Source organism: Mustela nivalis (assembly GCF_964662115.1).
Source record: "Mustela nivalis genome assembly, chromosome: 1".
In the NCBI taxonomy this organism is placed as follows: domain Eukaryota; kingdom Metazoa; phylum Chordata; class Mammalia; order Carnivora; family Mustelidae; genus Mustela; species Mustela nivalis.
The window spans coordinates 59,868,261-59,875,933 of record NC_139020.1 but is presented as its reverse complement, the minus strand read 5'-3'; positions in this window follow the sequence as shown (position 1 = coordinate 59,875,933).

The window sequence follows — 7,673 nt, the reverse complement described above, 5'->3', positions numbered from 1 at the left end:
GGACCCAGGAATCAGATTCCAAATTGAAATGATGGGAATATTTCTATTTCTGCTAACTGGCAACAGAACAGATCTGGAACATAAGACACGTATTTTCTAGAATAGGTGAAACACAGCGTTCACCAGTGGAAAGTTCATTATACAGAAACACCTTCTAGAAGAAGTAGACACCACGGAGTAGAGGTCACAAAACTGCTGTGGTTCCAAGAAGCTAAATGTTCTGTGTGGTCCTGTGGAACTTTATCTGCATGGCAGACAAATGTGGACCTCAGCAGGCCCAGTCCGCAGAAATGGGTCCTTTCTGAGGACGGATTTAGACTCTTCAAAGAGTTGCAAGGCAGATGATCTCCACTCACTCCAGCTTCTGGAAGGACATCCTCATGGAGCTTGTGGAAATGCAGCCTGGATGACACTGTGGATGTCTTATATTGGGTGTTCTGTTTTGTTTTGTTTTTTAAGATTTTATTTATTTATTTGACAGACAAGTGATCACAAGTAGGCAGAGAGTCAGGCAGAGAGAGAGAGAAGCAGGCTCACCGCTGAGCAGAAAGCCTGATGTGCAGCTTGGTCCCAGGATCCCAAGATCATGACCTGAACTGAAGGCAGAGGCTTAACCCACTGAGCCACCCAGGTGCCCCTATCAGATGTTATTCAAAACAAAATAACCTAGGCTTCAAGAAAGTTGAAACGGTAACTCCATGTTTCAGTATTCGAGGAACAACCACACTACTTTCCAAAATGGCTACACCATTTCACATTCCCACCAGCAGCGTGTGAGACTTCTAATTTCTCCACGTCCTCGCCAATACTTGTTATTGTCTTTTCAAATGAGTCATCCCACTAAGTGTGAAATAGTATCTCACTGTGGTTTTCATTTTCATTTTCCTAATGGTTAATGACATTGAGCATCTCTTCATGTGATATCAGCTCTTGGTATATCCTTTGTGAAGAAATAGCTTTTTAAATTCTTGCCCATTTTAATTAGGCTTTTTGTCTTTCGATGATTAAGTTATAAGAGTTATACAATTGTTCATACACAATTTGTAAATATTTATCCCTGTTCTGTGGGTCATCTCTTCACTTTATCAATGGTGTCTTTTAAGCATAATTAATTTGAATGAAACTCAGTTTATCTATGTTTTCTTCTGTTGTTCATGCTTTCAGCATCATGTCTGAGAAGCCATTACCTAAACCAAGATTACAGAAATTTATACCTATGTTTTCTTCTAAGAGTTTTATAGTTTTGGCTCTTACATTTTGATCTGGGGTCCATTTTGAGTAAATTTTTGTGTAAAATGTGTTGTAAGTATCCAAGTTCTTTCTTTTGCCCATGGATCCAGTTGCCCCAGGACCATTTGTTGAAAACATTATTCTTTCCCATCATAATCGTTCTTTTTTAATGGAAGCACCTCTTTTTTCTGAAAGTTTTTTTTATAAGGACAAGTCAGATGAGTCTAGGACTTACCCTAATGACCTCAATCTTTACTTAATCATTTGCCAAGATCCTATTTCCAAATAAATCACATTCACATGTACTGGGGGTTAGAACTTCAACTTTTGCAGGAGATGCCATCAACCCCTAACAGTAAGTGTGTATGTTTTATATAAATATTGTTCCATTTTGTCCTCAAGGGATGTCCTAAAGGAGACAGACAGTGAATGGGGGCAGTGAGTCTCCACTAAAGGACAGATACTATACCAATCAGTCCTCCTTACAAGACAGGAACAGAAAATGGGGAAGACAGGCGTAAGATGGAACCGAGAAGGAAACTGCTTCCTTGCCCTGCACCGGGACTTGGGCCTAGACTGTGGGAAGTTAAGGCATGTTTGAGATGTTTCTGGTGTTAGAGAAAACCTGGATTCTTCCTTAAGGGGGAAGAACCTACTCTGAACAGAAATGCAGTCCTATAGAGGCCCCAGGAGGACAGATTAGGAACTGAGTACGTTATTCTTGTACGTTATTCTTTGTGAGAAAGCTCCTTGCCATCCCCAGCCTTCAGCAAAGGCTTATTAAACTCACAGACTGGTCTAATATCAGAGGAAAAGGCTATATTCATGCATCGACTACAGTGCTGAAAGGAGGCAGAGGAATAGTGGTGGACACTCTCTCCACGGGGTCTCCAAGAACCAAAACGTGCAGGTGACAGTCTGCACTCACAATGGTTGTCACTTAGCGTGGCCCCAGTTGGCACTGGAGCCATGGGAGAAGCCGGGAAGAAGAGCTAGTAGCAGACTCCGAGTACAGCGTAAGCTTCCGGTGTGACCTCATTCGAACCAACTCCCAGCAAAGATACTCAGACTACTTAAAAGCGTTGCTGCTGATGGCTCAAATGACTGCAAGTAGTAATCATTTCAGAAACTGCTCTATATCATTGAAACCAGGTCTGCAAGATAGATTCACTAAAGAAAAAAAAATAGACATTTTCAAGAAGCAAAGCTAACTCATTTTGTAATTGAGCTATCATGGTGTTGATGTCAGTTTTTAGAGGTCAGCCTTTTTTGAACTCTTCCAAGTGGATACAACTGAGACCAAGGACCACACTTGGAGAATCACTGCAGGAGAGGAGTCTGTCCCAAATGTGTGCATCCTGAGACTAATGGGGTCACCTGTCCTGCACAAGACAGTCCAGCACTTCTTCAGACCAGCTCAAGCATAGCTGCCTTCATCATGGCCATCCATTAGTGCCTCCCATTCTGGGGAGAGTTCGGCTGACCCCTCTACCTTGTATCTTCACTGCACTGACATCCAAGAGATCCTATGGATGAGAACACTCTCTTGGCTTTTCCCAGGCAATGTGTTTGTCTACTCCTTCATTTCTCTGACCCTAATATTTACATATGTTATGAAAGCAATCAAGCAGATGATAGGAACAAAAATCCATACTAAATACAATCTCAGTTATGAAATATTGGATTTTTTTTCACATCAGGAAAATGAAAAGAGCATCTTCGAGGTTCTGGCCAGCACAGGAGACAGAAAAATAAAACAAAGCTTAAATATTGGCTGAAAATCACCCTGTCAAGCCATTTCAATGGGGGTCCTGTAATGTGTCTTTAGCTCTCTTGTCTTGAGGTGATCATACTCTCAGAGACCATTCAAAACAGCTATAAGAAGAACTACAACAATGGACAGAAGTCCCAATACTCAGAGTGTCAATGACCATCGGTCCTCTCTTTCTTTGGCTGGCCAGAACCTTCAAATCAGCCTTTCCTTCTCTAGTTTCAGGTTCTTCTCTTCATGGCCATAACCAGTTTCAGCCTGGGCAGGGGAGGACAGTGGACCAAGGTCCTGCTCAAACTGCTCTCACCTTCCTCCCCACGATGGCCTCCACTCCTCACCAGTTCCAGAGGGACTTCACATTCTGCAATGTCAACTGTGATGCTTCCGAGTCCCTGCTACAGCCTCAGCTAGAACACTCTGGGACAGGTGAGTAATGTTCCACTCAGTGCAGAAGCCGCTTCACCGCCCTCTTTCCTGGACTCCCTCCAGGTGTTTGTTGTTGTAAACATTCTCATAAAGGTCTCCCTGGGCACACGTGGAAAAGCTTCTCTTTGGGAAGACTGGTAGGAAGCAAGGTTAAATTTTTCAAAGGAGTTTGATTAATAAAGACAGAACCAAATGCAACATAAAAGAGATCTAGAATTTGCAAATTCCTGGAGTGCATGCTCACATGCATATTTGAGTGTGTGTTTGGAGGGTTTCCCTGACCCAACTAGGGTGCACTTCCTACCACATGTATGACCTTCCTTCCAGAGTAACTGAGGGTTCAATTCCCAGAAGTAAAAAAAGTGAAACTAAAGCCCCCTGTGACTTGTGGTCCCGATGCTGTTGTGGGGTACAGTGCTCTCTAGTGTCTCTAGTCGTAGGCACACTCTGTGCTGGTGTGCACCTTTTGTCTTGTTAGATTGTGGTGGCATTCCACATTCCAGGCATCAGTGTTTGGACCTGTCCATGACCTTCACTTGGAAAGACTGAGGGCAGCTGGACCAGGCCCAGAGGACCCTATTCTGGGAAGTACTGCTGGAGACCTTCAGAACTCTGGTCTCCCTGGAGCATGCAATTCCCAAACCTGAGTCGACCTCACAGCTTGAAGCACCGATAAGAGACGGAGAGAGATCGTTGCTGAAGGACCTGTCCAGGTGACAAGTTAAGCCCGAGACCAGCCTGCTTTGTGTTAGGAGGCCTTGCTCCAGGGAAGACTCAGGAAGCCAGCAGGTCCTCCAGGGTGGGGCAAACCAGAGATCAGGAAAGGTTGCTGAAAATTCAGGGAGACCAGTTACAGTTTCTCACAAGGAGATCCTCCTGGAGAAGATAAGCCTTGAACACACAGGTTGCGGACAGATGAGAGTCTACAGTCAAGGGTTTTCCAGAAGCAAGATGCTGCCGGAGATGCTACTCATGACTGGGCCACACAAGTGCCAGGAAAGACAGTAGTTCCTGCTGGACAGACCCTTTACAAACACAAAGAATGTGAGAAAGCATTCAACAAGAATTACCCCCCTCCTTGTTCGACGTCGGCAGATTCACACTGGAGGGAAGCCTTAGGAATGCCACACGTGAAAAAGTAGATTTTGCTCGACACATGAGGATTCACGCTGGGGAGAAGCCCTGTAAGTGCATAGACCGTGGGAAGGTCTTTAACTGGAGGTCACACCTCATGCACCACCAGCATATCCACACCGGCAAGAAGCCCTGTAAGTGCAGTGAATGCAGAAAGACTGTCAACCATCACTCTGTTTTCATCCAGCCTAACATGACCCACAATGGCAAAAAACCCTTCGGACGCGAAGAGTGTGGGAAAGCCTTTCACTGCAACTTTTCCTTAACGCAGCACAAGGGGATTCACACTAGAGACAAGCCCCACATGTGCAGGGATTAGGCAAAGACCTTCCCCGTCTGATTTTATTTGACCCCGTGAGACCCTCATAGCACAAAAGCCCCATGTGTGTAAAGAACGTGGGGAAGGTTTTCCCTACAGCTTCTCCCTCACTTCACACAGCAGGAGTCACACTGGAGAGAAGCCCTATGAGGGCAGTGAGTGTGGAAAGGCCTTTGCCTAACCCTCTGCTTTGTCCAGCAAGGGACGATTCACATGAAAGGAAACGGTGAGTGCAAATAGTGTGGGAAAGCCTTTGAAACAGCTTTTCTTTCCCTTGACCTTTGAGGAGTGGTGTTGGGGAGACACGCTCTGAACGCAGTGAGTAGAGGAAAGCCTTAAGATGTGGCTCATCTCTCACTCGACATCAAAGAATTCATGCAGGAGAGAAACTCCTTGAGTGTAAGAGACGTGGGAAGACCTTTTGCACCTGCCCACCTCAGTCAACATCCAAGAACTTCTGTAGGGAAAAGACCTCTTGACTACTACTACTACAGAAAATCATGAGGTCACAGGAAACATGGTACTCGGCATCTGAGAATTCCTGTAGGGGAGAGACCTCTCGGTTATCACGCACTGAAGAAAAGTCAGCCACGCCTCCGCCCACAGGCTGTGTCATTATCTGTTTCAGGATTATTTCAAAGAACAGGGCGGAGGGAACCGAAGAAGAGAAAAGAAAAAAAAATGAGCGCACAGCCTCCCTCAGACTTCTCTGAAAGCCAGGCATATGAAAATATGCATCTGTTTCTTTCTTTGGGGCTGTCTGAAAGCTAGCAGGGCCCTGCCCTTTCCTTTGTCCTTTATCTCTGTATTCACTTCCGTCCAGTGACAGGAGAGCTGGGCAGTGGAGAACAGCTCTATAAAGATTTGTGGAAAGCCCTCTTTGTGGCAAAATGTTGTCTCTCTAGTCTTGACGAGCAGAAGTCTTTGTGAGAAATATGAAGGCTAACGTCATGAAATACTGGAAGTTTGTAACAAGTTAAAATGTTAAAAATACTACCACATAAGATTATTTTCTATTTAAGGACACAAGGATCTATGTATGAATAGGCACATCTCGCTGCGTCATGTAAGACTATTGAAGACTTTGGGCGCCTGAGTGGCTCAGTCAGGTAAATGCCTGCTTTCATCTCAGGTCATGATCCCGGAGACCGGAGATCAAGTCCTACATCAGGCTCCCTGCACAAAAATAAATAATCTTTTTTAAAAGACTATTGAAGGTTTTAATTTTTTTTTTTAAGATTTATTTATTTGACAGAGAGAAATCACAAGTAGACAGAGAGGCAGCCAGAGAGAGAGAGAGAGGGAAGCAAGCTCCCCGCTGAGCAGAGAGCCCGATGCGGGACTTGATCCCAGGACCCTGAGATCATGACCTGAGCCGAAGGCAGCGGCTTAATCCACTGAGCCACCCAGGCGCCCCTGAAGGTTTTAATTTTTAAAAAATCTTCCTTCAGGTGGTTTTGAACACTAAGCACTCTCCATTTTTCTTGACTTCCATTTACCTGTTTTGGTTCTTTTTCTTAGGGACACAGGGATGGTCCTGGAGCTGTGTGGCTTTCGAAGGTGAACTTGACAATTTCTCAGCTTCTTTAGTTCCCCGTAGAGGGGCTTCTCCAAAACCATGTCCGCAATTTTCTAGAGATTAAACTGGAGCTAAACCAATCAAACAAAAAATAGAGCTAACTTAAACTAATGAAAAACTTGGGGAAAAGTTTAAATTTTTTAAAGATGAATACAATGTATTAAAATGCAAAATATGGAGATCCTTTGACATATTAAAGCAGTTTCTAGAAATCTAATCAAAAGAAATATTCTGACAAATGTGCAGAGCAGAGATATGTGTGCAAAAATAATTGCCAAAAACGTGTTTTTATATATGACACAGTGAAAACAACCTAAATGTCTATTGGTAAAGAAATAAATTATGGCACACCTGTTCTATGAAATATCATGGAAGGATAAAATATCTCTGTGTGTACTGAGGTTAAAATAACTCCCAGATACAGTGTTAGGTAAAAAAGCAAGATGCAGGAAATAAAACTAGATCTGGAGGAAGATACTTAACACCGTTAATAGTGGCTCTCAATGAGAAGTGAGATGGATCAGGGGCGTAGGGAACTTTCGGTTTTTACTTTATATACTTGAATATTATTTGCAAATTTTAAGTAAAGAGCATGCGTTATTTTTGTAATAAGTGTTTCAAATATTTTAATATAAATGGGACCTTGGGAAAAAAGTGACTCCTAATATTTCTTATACGGCATGAATTTCCCAGGATTTCTCAGAATCCTGGTGTTATTATGCCTTAAAAAAACAAACAAACAAACAAACAAAAAAACAAAACCCTGACATCAAGGATCCAAAACTTTGAGCCAAAATATATGTAGAATAACACATGTAAAAAAATCAGAACTCTGCATAAAGTACTCTTCAATGGACATTCATTTTCCTTTAAAATCCTAGTAACTTATAAATGCCCTTTTGCAAGTAGTTAGATTTTATGTGTCAGGTTTTTACGTCCTTGGAATTAAAACCTGCTTCTCTGGGTGTGGTACATAAACAATGAATTTAGGATCACTAAAAAAAAAAATTAAATTATATTTTAAAAAAACAACAACTTGCTTCCCAACATAATATTCATGCTAAGCAATCAGACCTATTTTCCAAAAAGGAAAACAAGTTTGATATCTACTGATCATACTTTAATTATGTACCATCAGACATACTTTCCATATATAGAAATAAGCAAGGAGTGAAATTTTCACGTAAGCACACCTGTAACCCACAGTTACAAGT